This window comes from Chionomys nivalis, chromosome X (genome assembly GCF_950005125.1).
Source record: "Chionomys nivalis chromosome X, mChiNiv1.1, whole genome shotgun sequence".
NCBI classification, from domain to species: Eukaryota; Metazoa; Chordata; class Mammalia; order Rodentia; family Cricetidae; genus Chionomys; species Chionomys nivalis.
In genome coordinates, this window is record NC_080112.1 from 28056189 (window position 1) to 28070695 (window position 14507).

Genomic DNA, 14507 nt, shown 5'->3' on the forward strand with positions numbered 1-14507 from the left:
TAGGTATATCCTATGAAGCAAAGAACCATTAAAAAAGTTTAGCTCCAAGGCACCGTCAAATAGCAGTGAGCATTCTAGTCTTACCGGAACAAATAGGATGCAGATTATATTTTGTGTAAGTCTACTAAAACGTCAACTCCAGATGTGTGGAGGAAGAGTTGCTTTAAAAGCAGATTTTTTAAGTACGCACAATAGGGATTCAGAGAACCCTTGCTGAAAGTTACATTTAAGAAACAGGTGACAAGCCGGGCGATGGTGGAGCACGCCTTTAATCCCAGCACTCAGGAGGCAGAGGCAGGCGGATCTCTGTGAGTTCGAGACCAGCCTGGTCTACAGAGCAAGTTCCAGGACAGGCTCCAAAGTCACAGAAAAACCCTGTCTCGAAAAATCAAAAAAAAAAAAAAAAAAAAAGAAAGAAAAAAAACAGGTGACACAGGTAAGCATTTCAAGTTCGAGATCAACTCCTGGTACCACGTTTATTGTTCTAACCTTGATCCTGCATATGTCAGCAGTTTGTGTATAAATCATGTCATAGGTAGAGAAACCCTAAGGAACTTGGTGACATCTTTGGTTTGCTGCATCTGCTAAGAGTGCTAGGTCCTTATCCAGATGTGAATAGATCTAGATAAGGGAAACTGAGGCCTGGAGCTGAGGAAGCCTCAGTGAGCACTGGAGTGAATACTTAGCAGAAAGAATGGAGGGGTAAGCGTATTGAGATAGGTCTCTCAAGGAAAGCAGAGCTAGTTGGACTGGAGACTGAATGGACTTTTGGTAGGTTAGCCAATGCTAAGCTTTTCTATGCCAATACGCACTATTGTTGTTCAGGCCATAACTTAAAACTAACCCTTGAAATCCCAGATTGGCTTCTCCAGCACCCAGGCTCAGTTGTCAGCACAGTGCAGTCACAACTTGTTTTAAAAATTTCATTTAGAAGTACTTGTGGAAATATTGCAAATTTCATTAAAATGAATGAGACCTCTAGGAATGTAAGATATATTTAAAATGTTTAATAATAATAATAATATCAAATGGGGCTGGAGAAATGGCTCAGCAGTTAAGAGCACCTAGAGGACCCAGGCACCTGTAGGGAATTATAACTGTCTGTAACTCCAGTTCCAGAGTGTCTGGCACCCTCGCACAGACACACATGTAGGCAAAACACTAATGTATATAAATAAACAAATAAAATATAGATAAATAAATAATATATCATATTTTGGTACATTTATCTCACGTTTCTCCATGTATATGCTGTACTAATAGTGATTTCATTTAATGGCGGCTGTGTGGAAGAACAATTTTCCAGTTGATTGTACTTTTGTTTGTCTTTATAATAAGTAAATTTTAAATCTATTAATTTAGGGACACATCACTCAGAATATTAGTAAGTCAAAGTATGAGTTGAGTTTAGTTAATTTTAATAGTTATGGGGCACCAGATATAAAATGCAAATATATACAAAATGCAAATACGTGAACAAACTGACAAAATTGCTAATTGCTCTGCTTTTTTACGGCAAGCTTCTGTGTGGCAAGTGGACATAAGAAAATATTGCTACTAGTTATAAAATGTCTTTGTTCCAGGCGTGATGCATACAGACTTGGATATAAACTGTCACATACCCCCAGAAAAATGTAGATTCCTCGAGACAAGGGTGGCAACAAACAATTTTATTAATGTGTTTGTCTGACATGGTATTATATATAATTAAAAAGGAAAGTGTTCTAGCTTTCTTTAAGAAAATTTAAATGCAGTTCCAGGATTTACAGAATAATGAGTGGCCAAGCAGAAAAGCATGATTGCTTTCTCTTCCTTCCTTCTTTCTTTCTTTCTTTCTTTCTTTCTTTCTTTCTTTCTTTCTTTCTTTCTTTCTTTCTTTCTTTCTTTTTCCCTCTTTCTTTCTTCCTTCCTTTCTTTCCTTTTCATTCTTTTTTTAAGACAGGGCTTCTCGATGTAGCCCTGGCTGTCCTCGAACTAGCTCTGTAGACCATGCTGGCCTTGAACTCAGAGATTTACCTGCCTCAGCCTTCCATGGTTTAAATCATTGTATGGTAGTCAGGATACCTTTGTAAGGAACATAAATGAATAATTTATTCAAGTAATTGTTTAGGATTTTCCTGTATACTTGAAGAAAATGTACATGAACACTATATATACATAAATTAGATCTATGTCGACTTGGATTTGGGATAGCAGTTGCTTCATTTTTATCTTTAATTTATTTTATGCGAGTAGTTGTTTTGTCTCTATGTATGTCTGTGCACCATGTGTGTGCTTGGTGCCCACAGACACCAAGAAGATGGTGCTGGATTTCCAGGAACTGGAGATACAGAGGGTTGTGAGCCATCATGCTGAGACCTAAACCCTAGTCCTCTGGAACCATCTCTCCAATGCTCCTGGCTCTAAGATCTCACGTTGACAGCCTTCTTTCCTTACTTTCATGAACTATTTAGATAGAGATCTCCAAAATGAATGAATTAAATTTAGAAATGAACGAACGGTTAGACTGGGTGTTGGGTAATATGTTAGCTGACAAAAATGCAAATTCAAAGACAGTGTCCTAGATTAACATTAGGAAGCAAAGGCAACAATATTGAGCCTAACAGCGATAAGTGGAAATTTCCCATTAAAGGTTAATAATTTAATTATGTAAATATAAAATGGAGGAGATATCAGACGTTCTTATGAATGTGACCTGGGGGATTTAATTGGTCTCAAGTGTAACAGAAAGCAGCAAGTCTTCAAAGTATCCAAATGCTATGATTGTCTTAGCAGGATAAATTACTGAAGGGATAGTAGCCTGTTTTCTCGCGTAGTCTGCAGAAAGGGAGGCGCATTGCTTTGGAGTCACCAGATTCCGGCACATGATCATGCTATGTTTCAAGTGGGTACAGCACTCTCTGTGTGTTAGCAGGTCAGTCAATGCTTAGGTGTGGCTGTCTTTGAAACACTGTTGAGGCAGAAAGGCTGAGGGCTTACCTTCCCAAAGGAGACTGTCTTATTCTTTTTTTTTTCTGCCATCAAAGTCTACTATATTTTCTTGCATCATATTCAACCAACTAATTTACTCATTTCAGTTTTTCTTTCCCCTTACTTTTTTGTGTGCTTGTCTTGCTCTTATGATGCTTCCCAGGGTTGATGGCCCTATTTAAAGCAGGACTTCCTGTTCTCTGGTGCTGAGGCCAGAACACTAATCAAGAGCAGAACAACCCAGTCCCTCTACAGCCTCAAGCAGCTGCATTGAGAGGACAGAATGAATCAACATCCTTTTCTACTCAAGACACACGGTTTCATTTTTTACTCTATTTCCTGTCTCTCTTTGGATGACCCATGGGTACCTCAAGGAAGACATCATTACATGCTGCCTGATGTTTGGACCTTCCACATTTAGCTGCTCACATTCTCCTCTTTCCACAAAAATATTTCTGAAGTATCAATCTTGATTCTCATCCAAGTTTTCCATTAGCATATGTCACCTGGATTCTTTTCCTGCCACAATGCTTGGCATACAGTTTTGGCTTCTGGAAAATACAGCTGTTACATTTAACTTCCAATTTTTAATTGAACATGATGATAGAGAAACACTAAATTAAATTTTGGTTGTTTCAGAGATCAAATTGGCAAATTTTCATTAATAAACTATAGAATTTTGAATACATTAACTCCAACCATAGAGCAAACCGTTGAATGAATCTTTGAGTTCTTTATCATTGGAACTATTCAAAGAAGGGACTGGCTAGGTTTCAGGGAAGGATGCTGACTTTCCTAAATTGTCAAACATGTGATTTCTACAATAAAAATTGATGGTGTGTACTCATCTTAAAAGGTTGTGTACATCAAAATTATCAGTAACGCCAGTTTAGGTGATACAATGAGAGATAAGTATAATTAATTTTCACCAATGGCCTTTCCATTTCAGTTTTTTTTTCTGATATAAAAGTGTACTACTCTAAAATAAGAAAATTTCATTGTAAATTAAACACAATGGCAGGTTTTTGAAGACCTTCTCGCTGGCCTTTTTGTTACATCACAGAGGAACATTTTTGTTATTGTATATGTATCAACTGTTAGTTTGCCCAAGACTCAGTGGTCTCTCACAGTGGCTTAAAATAGACAGAAGCTTAAATTTCTTTAATACAAAAGAAGGTTAGATGCAGGCAATCAGAGGTAGCATAGTAACCTTGCAGTATCGGGTACCCACACACATTTATTCTGTTCAGTTGTGTGTGGTCTTAATTTCAAAGGTTATTTTGTGATCCAAAATAGTCACTGAATATCGGTATTACACATGTATTCTGGGCAGCAAGAAAGAGGAAAGAAAAGAATATGGGCATGTCACTTTCATGTAAGCAAATTTCCTCCAATAAATGCCAGACAATGCTTCTATATACAAATTTTACTGGCAAGCACTTAAACATAAACTCATACCTAGTTTCAAGGCATTCTAGGAGTTGAGACTCAGAGCTTTGTTTCTAAAGAAGCGAGAATGGATACCGGAACTAATACTGGCCTCCATTATACTTATTAATTAAACTAAAACCAGAATAATTAATCAAGCATCACATGCTACAGCTCTTTTTAAAGATAGTTTTAGGAACTGTTGGTTGGACTGCATTTATTTGGGTCACTCAGCAGTTATTTCCTACAGATCTGCTATTTGTGTAATTTTTTTCTTTCATAAAATGGCTATGTATCTTCTATGTGCGGTTGAAATGAGTATTGAGAAAATGCATGCAAAACCCTTGGAATGGCATTGTCTGCGTATCGAGTGCTCAATACACATCACTCCGACTAATGTGGCTGAAAGCTGAGACTGGTGATACAGTTCCCGCCTTACATTTCTTCTCTCCTGGTGGAGAAGGCAAGAGAGACAGGCATGAATTCAGTTTGGAATAGGAATGCATTAAAAGTCAGAGTATATTTTCTAAGAACTTAAAGAATAAAAAATTGCTCATGTATTGTGTGTGTGACAGACAGAAAGAGAGAGAATATGTCCTGAATACCTAAGCTTTTTAGGTTTCATGATGACATCTTAATTTGTCCTTTGAGAAGCTACATAATTTGATTATGTCTCCAATGGAGGTTGGTCACTGGCTTGTACCATCTCATCAGCTTGGTCTGATGAAGGTCTTTCTATTTCTTGAAAGTTCTAATGGAAAGGTCATAGACTCCCCAATATTCTTTTGTGCCTATTGGTGAAATTATCAGTATTAGCTTCATATTTTTTCATAGAAAAAGCTCATGGATTAAATCATTTTTCTCAGTTTAAGAATATGGGACTTACTTAAAATCGCATCAGTTGAATGAACAACAACACAGGTAGGGGAGAGAAAGAGGAACCTATAAGAAAAGATGGTCCCCTCTATTTTTTTTTTCTGGGAAGGGAAGCCTTTCGTAGAGTTGCATTCTATTTTATGCAGTACATTTCCTAAGAGAATTCAAAAGAGGAGATGGGGCCCATTGTCCTTCATTCCAGCAGTATTGAAGGCCCAATTTCATCTTTTGAGGCTCTTAAGGAGCACACTACATAAAAGGGAACGGACTGCTTGCTATTCAACCATAGCTGGAATAGCAATACCAATCATTATACTGTTATCTATTTGAAAAATGTGGATTTTACTTGGAGATGGTATTTATTGAAGCCTGCAAGAAATCCGTTTTCTATCTACCTGGCAAGAGCAATTTGAAATGGAAAATTCAACTTCAGAAATCCAGTTGAAATTTGACCTTCTGTATATTGCCATGGATTTTGGTATGATGATATATGCGGGGCTGGGGGTGGGGTTGTCCATTGGCTTCCAATTCTGTGCCGTATTTGTCTCCTGCTGCACAATAGGGCAATCTAAGAGAAACCTTCTCCAGCTTTATTAAAATGGGGAGGGTGTGGGATACTGGGACTGATGCACTTAAAATGCGCTTTGAAGCATCATGGAAATTTTGCAAAAGACTTTTTATGTAGCAACAATTCTATTGATAGAGTCAATGAGAGTTTTGTCTGTGGAAGAGCGGCAGGATGAGACCCCAAGTCACATGCTTTCAAAATTATTCTCTCTTTGTTGAATATCACAAAGGATATTTCCCCATGAAAACAAGATCTTTTGTTTCTTATGAATTCATTCTAATTGTGAAGCTGGCTGATAGGGTTACTGCATGTTCTTCTCTCATGCTGCCAGGTGGCCTGGGGGAGCTGGCAAAATGGGCTCAATCATCTCTTAAGGCTTTTCCTGGTCTTAATGTCACTCACTTCTAATCTAAACTCATGGTCCTTGATGTTCGTTTCCAAAGGTGATAACAGTGAGGCCGCAGAGACTGATTTGTTCCTGTTAGGCTTTCGAAGGTAGCAGGCAAGATACCCCTGCATTTCTGGCTTCTCCACATTCTCACACACGTGTATAGTTAACAAAGAAAGCCACACACAGAATGCAGACAGGTAGTGAAAACCAAGGCAGCTTATAGCATCAGTTTTCAGAGGCACTGATAAAATAGTTCATTACCCATGCTGGGTTCTATGCGAAACATAATACAAAATCAGTCTCCTCTCTTTGCGGACTCACACTGAAGCCAGACTCGGTGCAGGGTGAAAACGTTCAATCGTTTTTGGCACACGTGTGTGAGAAAGAGCAGCAGACAATCTGTGCTGAAGATTCAAGATAGGGAAAGCCTCGGCACCACCCTCAAGAAACTCTTGCAGAAAATGCTATGTAAGGATGTGTTAGCTCTCCAGCAAAACCGATGAATTTAAAAGTACAGTAAGAATGGAGGCGAAATGGAAATCCAGCAAAGAAACATGAAAGACTGCAGCAAAAGTCTGCAATCTATTAAACCAGGACAGGAAATGCATTAAAAAAAAATCCCCGTGTGACCTGTTGTGGAAAGTTTTAGGCAGGTCTTTTTGCCACTGCATCTTTAGGGAGCTCAATGCTACCAACAGAAGAGAGAGTATGCAGGCTGTGCCAGGTTATCAGATGGTTGGAATGTGAGCTTCTCTAAATAGCAATAGTCACCTCTGGACTGTTGAATCTGTACACAGCTACATCCCCACACACAACCTCAAGAGTGACAATGTTCAATACAGCAGCTATGGGGGCAAAGGAAGGGGTAGGACAAGGCCTCATCCACTTATGGTGAGTCGTTGAGCCTGATGATTCTCTCTCTCTCTCTCTCTCTCTCTCTCTCTCTCTCTCTCTCTCTCTCTTTCCTCTTGCCAGGTATGCTATGCAGCCCACAGCCCAGGGTGCTACCTAGTTTTTGATCCTGTCAGCTTAGCTTCTCTAGCATTGGAATTGGAAGTGTGAGCCAGCACACTCATTCTGAAGACAACTTTTGTACCTTTCATTTATTTGTTTCCCACTCAGTTTGAGTGAAAATTTCATCGATCTTAGAACCTAGAGTGCCCTTGGCGGTTTAGTGTAGGCCGTCTTCAGTGGCTTTTGGAGGACAGGAGGGGCAAGATAATGGTTACAGGAAAAGGTGACTGGAGAAGGTTAAGGAAGAACGATGCATGCTGTCATTTGGGGAACTAGAAAAGAGGAGTCTGTGCCAGGTTGTACATAAATTGTCCTCTTGGCTGGAGAAGGGCAGATTTCCCCGTCTTTCTAGTGGAGTAAGAAAAGAAACCTGGTTAACTAGAATGAATGAGGAAAGAGAGTGTTCTTGGTCCAAGCTGGAGATCAGGTGGAACATGGGATTAAAGGCAAGAGGAGCATTCAATTAAACCTGCTTTGATTACAAGCAATTCTAGGACCCAGCTTCACCATTGGGAGAGAGACAGAGGTTACTGTCTGTCCATTGGGAGAGAGACCGAGAAACCTGATACCGTAATACATGGTCTTGGACTGGAAACAGAGACACATGGTTTGATGTGAAACTGAATTCCCAACAGTAAGAAAGAGCCAGACAACAAAGGCACAGGCCTCCTGGCAGTCTTAATTGCAAAGATAGGAAACTATTGTTTTGTCTTTATCAGGCTGCATCTCTGTGAGATGGCCAAGGTCATTACCTGCTTATTCTATTGCTTAACCAGACTTCAGAAGGCCCTGGTTACACACTAACCTATCCACACAGAAGAGGCAAATTCTGTGATTGGTGTGGTGAACGGAAGGGCTTTTCCTCCTATGCTGCTATCATGAAAAGTGTGGGAACAGTCTCAAGTGACTGCCCCTTCAACCCCATAGCCGAAAGGGTCTTGGAACTGAAGGGGGATCTTGAAACATTCTCTTCCCTCCCCACACTCCCTCACTCTAAACATCTTAAAGAAAAGCACCCAGAAAACTACAAAATAAACACACCTGGGGAATGTCGGTCCAGAATGTTCTTTGTTAAGACTGCAGCCGTTAAGTGAGCTCAGGCCTCATAGACAGAGCCCTAGCTTGCTCAAGTGGCTGAGTGTTTCACTTAGAAAGATTTCTTTGAAAATTTCCTTACCTTAACCATGGTGTATTCTCTTCCTCTTACCTACTTAAAGCTGTGCCTGACCCTTATTTTGTCACCCGTCAGACAGCAGGAGGTAGCAGACACATTTTCCTAATGTCACCTATTTGGACTAGTAGCCTCATGAGTGGATGACTGCAAACGTCGTAAAAGGTGGAACTGCAGCGTTACAAACAAGAGTGAGAATTTCAGTGGGCCAAGTTGTTAGTTTTGAAAAATTCTGTCTTTAAATCCCCACAAAAATGAGGTCTGGCCCTCCAATATATAGCTACCAAATAGAAAAGGAAAGCAGATTTTTCAGAAATATAAGTCTAATCGAGGCTGGTGCAGAATAGGTCTTCAATGCCTGACTGCTGTACTATCAAAAGAATTTTAGTCTTACAAACCTTAAAATGTTTTTAATAGTATATGTAGATTATGCATATTAATATGCTTCATTATATCATTTTTATACATCCATGAACTGTATTTGGATCATGTTTGTCCCCTATCCTGTTTCCCTCTCTGATCTACCTCCTCCCCCACTGGTTTGCTGTGCTACTACAGAAAAGAACACGATAGCACTTGCTTGTGCATTGGGCAATGCACTGGAGCTGGCTTAAACGTGCTCTCAGGAGCCATTCGTTACAAATTTGAGAGTAGCTAGAGTTGGCAATGGAGGGAATATTTACACTGCAAAAATTAGCAAATGCTACAAATCAGGGTTTTTTTTTCCCCCCTTCAGAGAGCTGGTGGTTAAACATTGCCAGCATACCACTGACTGGAGTTCATTTGTAGAAACAACCAATCAAAAGGCTACAGAAAAAACCCACAGGTGCCCCTTACAGACAGTCCAATGAGAGAGGCCAGGTCCCAAATATCTCTTGTGGTGTTATTCCATTTCCATGAAGTTCTAGAACTGGGAAACTCATCTATGTTGAAAAGAAAAAAATCAGAACGAGGCTGTGAAGAACTTAACTGTGAACAAGCACAAAGAATTTTCTGGAATGGTGGAAATATTCTGAATCGTAACATGATCATCCATTGCATTTGTCAAAAACTCTTCCAATCAGGCATGTAAACTCACTCGTTCCAGTTTAGTGTAAATTAATTTATCTCAGAAATAAGAAAAAAGAACCTGTCATCAAAGCATTGAACCCCATATAGTAGGTTTGCTTTGTGTAATTGCATTAACAATTTTAGGTTTGATCAAATAAATAAAATATTAATAATAATATGAACCAGTTGAGTCACTATTGAAGAATAATGCCCAGAAGTAAGTAACTAGGGAGAGATTTGACGTTACAGCTCACTAACTCTATTACAAATGTATAAAAAATGGCATTATTGAAGGGGTTGCTAACAAGTCACTTAAAAATACTTGGATCCCATAGGACAAAGGGATAAAGAATTACACATCAACCCTGTAGCTTCAGTGACTGAAATTAACAGTCTCATTCTGGACAGAGCAACTTAGTAAACTGATGGTGTCTGGTGGAAGCCACTGTTGGGGTGGAAATCCATAGGGGAAAAAAAGAGAGAAACCTAGAATGACCTAATAGATTACAGTTGGAGATGCCAGTATGCATTCATGTTTACTTTTGTATAGATCCAGATGATTACAAATAGAAATATTTACGGATAAAACATATACACTCTTTCGTATCTTCAACTGGGTTTGCCTTGTCAGCTAAGAGGGGCATGAAGCAACGACACTCAAGTGCTGAAAGCATACCTCATGCCAAGATCTCCATAGCTCACTGGGATTCTCCAAAAACCAAAAATAAAATGCAAAGAGAAACAAGGATTCTCTTGGAGTGGGGTAGGAAATGTACAAGTTGAACTGGGAACAATATCTTGTAGTGAGGAAAAAGTAGAATGCAACAAAATACTAAAAAAAACAATCCATTGGTGGGAGTCCATCAAAGGGGCATACAACCAACTGAAAGAACTCTCAGTGGACAAAGCTGCGAAAATGCAAACAACAAGATAAATAATATTGATTGGAATCAAAAGTATAAAATAAATATATATGAGCCTAAGCTGATATAAAATATTAAGAAAATCAATAAATGGGGGAGAAGAGACAAAATCACCTGCATAAATTCCAAATAACTTACATGAGTACTTATATTCCCTTAAAGGAACAACCCAGAATGCCTTCTTTAGATGTAAGCTGTATATGACTCCTTTCCAAAGAGTACAATATGGGGAAGGAGGTGGATAACTTTGTAGTGTAGATATCTAACACAGTCTTAGCCAGATGATCAAAGTCAACATCCACAGTGATCCATCATATTAATAAGTTTTCTTGATGATATGATATGATGTGGTAACAATGCAATTCACATGTGTAGTTATCCTCCTCAAACTTAGAGCTGCATACAGTCTGTTGTTGAGAAAATAACAAGTAAATGGTGTATAGAGGGCCATTCTACATGAAGCATAATCGGTGTTCTTCAAAACCACTAAGGTCATTAATGCAAATATGAGCATTTACTGAGCAATCATGAGGACTTCTGTTCAGATTCCAGCATCCACATAACAACTGGGGAAGCTCACAAAAGCCTATAACTCCAGTTCAGAAGATTTAAAGTCCTCATTTCTCCAAGTACACACAAGAACACACACCTTTATATATGTACGCATACACTCATGCACACACACACACAGGTATATATACACACATGTAAACAAAATAATAAAATAGTGCAATAATACATGATAATTAAATGTAACCTGTAATCATAGATGGGATTCTGAACAATAAAAGGAGACTTGAATGAAATATGCCTCTAGTTAGGGCCCAATGAGCGGGATGTGTGGATCTCCCTGGGAAAGGGATATAGAGGAGATCTCCTTGGGTGGCTTGGATGGGTGGGGATGGGAACTTGAGGAATCGGGTTGGGAGTAGGTGAAGGGGAAAAGACTGAAAGAGATGACTGGAAAGGGGGGATCTTTTCAGGGTCAGGTAGAAAGTGATGCAAGGGAAGCCTCCACAAATCTACGAGGATGACCCCAGTGAAGATTCCTAGCAATAGAGGGTACGTAGCCTGAACTGGACATCTCCTGTGATCAGATGGGTGACCAGCCCAATTGTCATCAGCGAGCCTCCATCCAGTAACTGATGGAAACAGATGCAGAGACCCAGAGCCAAATATTAGGCTGAGCTCAGGGAATCCTGCTGAAGAGAGGGAGGAAGGTTTGTTGGAACCAGAGGGTTCAAGGACATCACAAGAAAACCCACAGAATCAACTAGCATCGCTCATAGGAACTCACAGAGTCTAACTAAACCAACAACCAGGGAGGATGCATAGGGCCCACCTAAGCCTTCTACTTATATGTGACAGCTGTGTAGCTTGGTCTATTTGTGCAGCTCCTAACAATGGGAGCAGAGGCTGTCCCCAATGCTTTGACTGGCTCTTGGAATCTGTTCCTCACACTGGGTTGCCTTGCCCACCCTTAATACATGGGGAGGTGCTTAGTCTTACTGTAACTTGGTATGCTGTTCTTTGTTGATACCCTTGGGAGACCTGCCCCATTCTGAACAGAAACTGAGGAGGAGTGGATTTGGGGAGCAGAGTTGGGAGGGAGTATGGGAGGAGAGGGGGAGGGGAACTGCAGTCAGGATATAATATAAATTAATTAAATAAATAAAAAAATATTAAAATGCCTCAAGTTAACAGTAATATATCAACATCATTATATCAAATATACCACAATATTGGAAAAATGTAATATGGGAAATTGGTCATGGGCTACTTGGGAACTCTACTATCTAGGACTCCATAGCCACTACTTTCTGTACATCTGAAATAGTCAGAAAAAGGAAAGATCATCTAAAAACTATTTGTCAAGTCTGAATATCTAAACAAGAGATGGTAACAACATCTTGGGTACTAGGAAAATCATCTGTAGAGTAGCATGCGCATTTAGCCTTCATGGATTTCTCTGTTCATAGCTATCTGGTCTTTGCTTAGGTAAGCATGCTGACAGAGTCTCTGCCCATGATTCCCAGGGAGTAAGATGGATGAATCGAAACAAGGTCAGCATTCTTCAAAGCAGACCTAGTAAACACTTAAGTTCTACTCCATGTTACCTGGTAGTGGTCACATGTGGGCAACATGAGTGGCATGTCCTTCTAGACTTTTCCTATATCCCTCATGAAATTTAAAACTGGAAGACTATATCATGGCGAGGGGTGAGAAATTATATGGCAGTTAATCTAAGCTGAGGGTTTTTAAAATTAATTTTTTTTAAAATATTATTGAGTTCTACGTTAAACATGCATCATGAGGCAAATCATATTCACTAATATTTTTGTTTAGTCCATCATGGTGATCAGATTCCACCAATGAAAACTCATTGCTAGCTGACTGTACTCCAGGCTCTTGAATATACATAAGTAATCACAGAAGCACTGATAAGATCCAGATCCTGTACCTATTGATCGAAGAGTGCGATTTACTGCTTCCCAGAACATTCTACCAAATTTCAACTTCCAGGGTGTACTCAGAAGTGGGAATGATAAATACCACTGTGTCATTGGGGCTGTCACTGTAGAGAGTGGCATGAATGATGATAAAAGACAAACACATAGTCCAGCAGAACTTGGATTGGCTTTCCTGTCAGCACCACTGAAACGGGAGATGGGAGAATATTATTGATAGAAAGCGCTCAGTGTCCCCGATGCCATGTTCTATAACAATGACTGCACTGTGCAAAGTTACCTTTCCCTATCTCTGGAGAGGAAGGGGTATGCTCTACTGCAGAGGCTGCTTTTAGAAAAAGATGGTTGTATTTTCCTTCCAAGGGAAACCAATGAAGAGAGAAAAAGGAATTTGAAAGTTTAGAACTCTCGCAGACATTATGAGACTATATTTGGGGACTCCTCTTCCTACTCTAGTCTCCCTACTAGGAAGAGATGACATTATTTGAGCTTTGCAATAGCATCTGAGACTGTTTTGAGCCAACTCATGGTAACTTGATTACTTGCTTTCCCTGTTGTTTTAGGTTGTCAGCAAGACTTAACTGTCTTCAGGAATGTTAATGGGATATGGAAGGAACAAAGCCTAAGGTACTGACGCTGGTGTTGGGGATGTAGCTCCGCTAGTAGTTTGTCATGTGTGAGGATCCAGGATTCCATAAAATAATCATGGTGTTACAGGCTTCCAATTTCAGTATTCAGGAGGTGGAGGTCCAAGGTTCCCAGTGATCCTCAACTGCATAGAGAGTTCTAAGCAAGCCTGGGCTGCACGAGACCCTGCTTCAAAACATACACACAAAAAGACACAGCACTAGCCCGGCGGTGGTGGCACATGCCTTTAATCCCAGCACTTGGGAGGCAGAGGCAGGCGGATCTCTGTGAGTTCGAGGCCAGCCTGGTCTACAAGAGCTAGTTCCAGGACAGGCTCCAAAACCACAGAGAAACCCTGTCTCGAAAAACCAAAAAAAAAAAAAAAAAAAAAAAAAAGACACAGTACCGAAACGTTCTCTTTATTAAATTAATTAGTATTTTTATAGGTGGCTGCTGGGTACAGCGCACACTGTAGAAGTCTTGCTGCATACTCTTAACCTAGCTCTGAATTTGTCTACAGTGCTTCTGAGTTCCTGTGCATATCAGCAGGTAGACATGTGGGGCTCTTCTTCAGACGCCTTCATCTCCTGTGCCTGTGAAGTTTGTATATTTTCTGGAAGGAGAATCTATAGAAATGCTGGGGATGGAAGGACCCCAGAAGCAAACCTTGATCACCAAAAATGAAATTTGATAGATCAGTATTGCAGACTCCATGTCCTTAGGCAAGCCAGTTCTGGGGACACAAGTTTCTTCAAAGGATTCCCAGTAGAATTGAGTTCTGTTTGCCCATAGGGGGAACCAGCTCATTTTCTGGGCTTCTCTGTCTTCCTCAGTTTCTCTAGTCTCTCCATTGTGCTTCCTGGAATTATTCCCTATAGAAATTCTCAGAAACTAAGTGCTTTCTCGGGGTCAATTTTCTGGGAAATTAGAACTAAGCAACTGTTGCTGACATTAACTACTGCAAAGCAAGGGCCTCTGAGCTATAAAAAGTCATGGCTCAAAACCTTACTATTTATGGCTC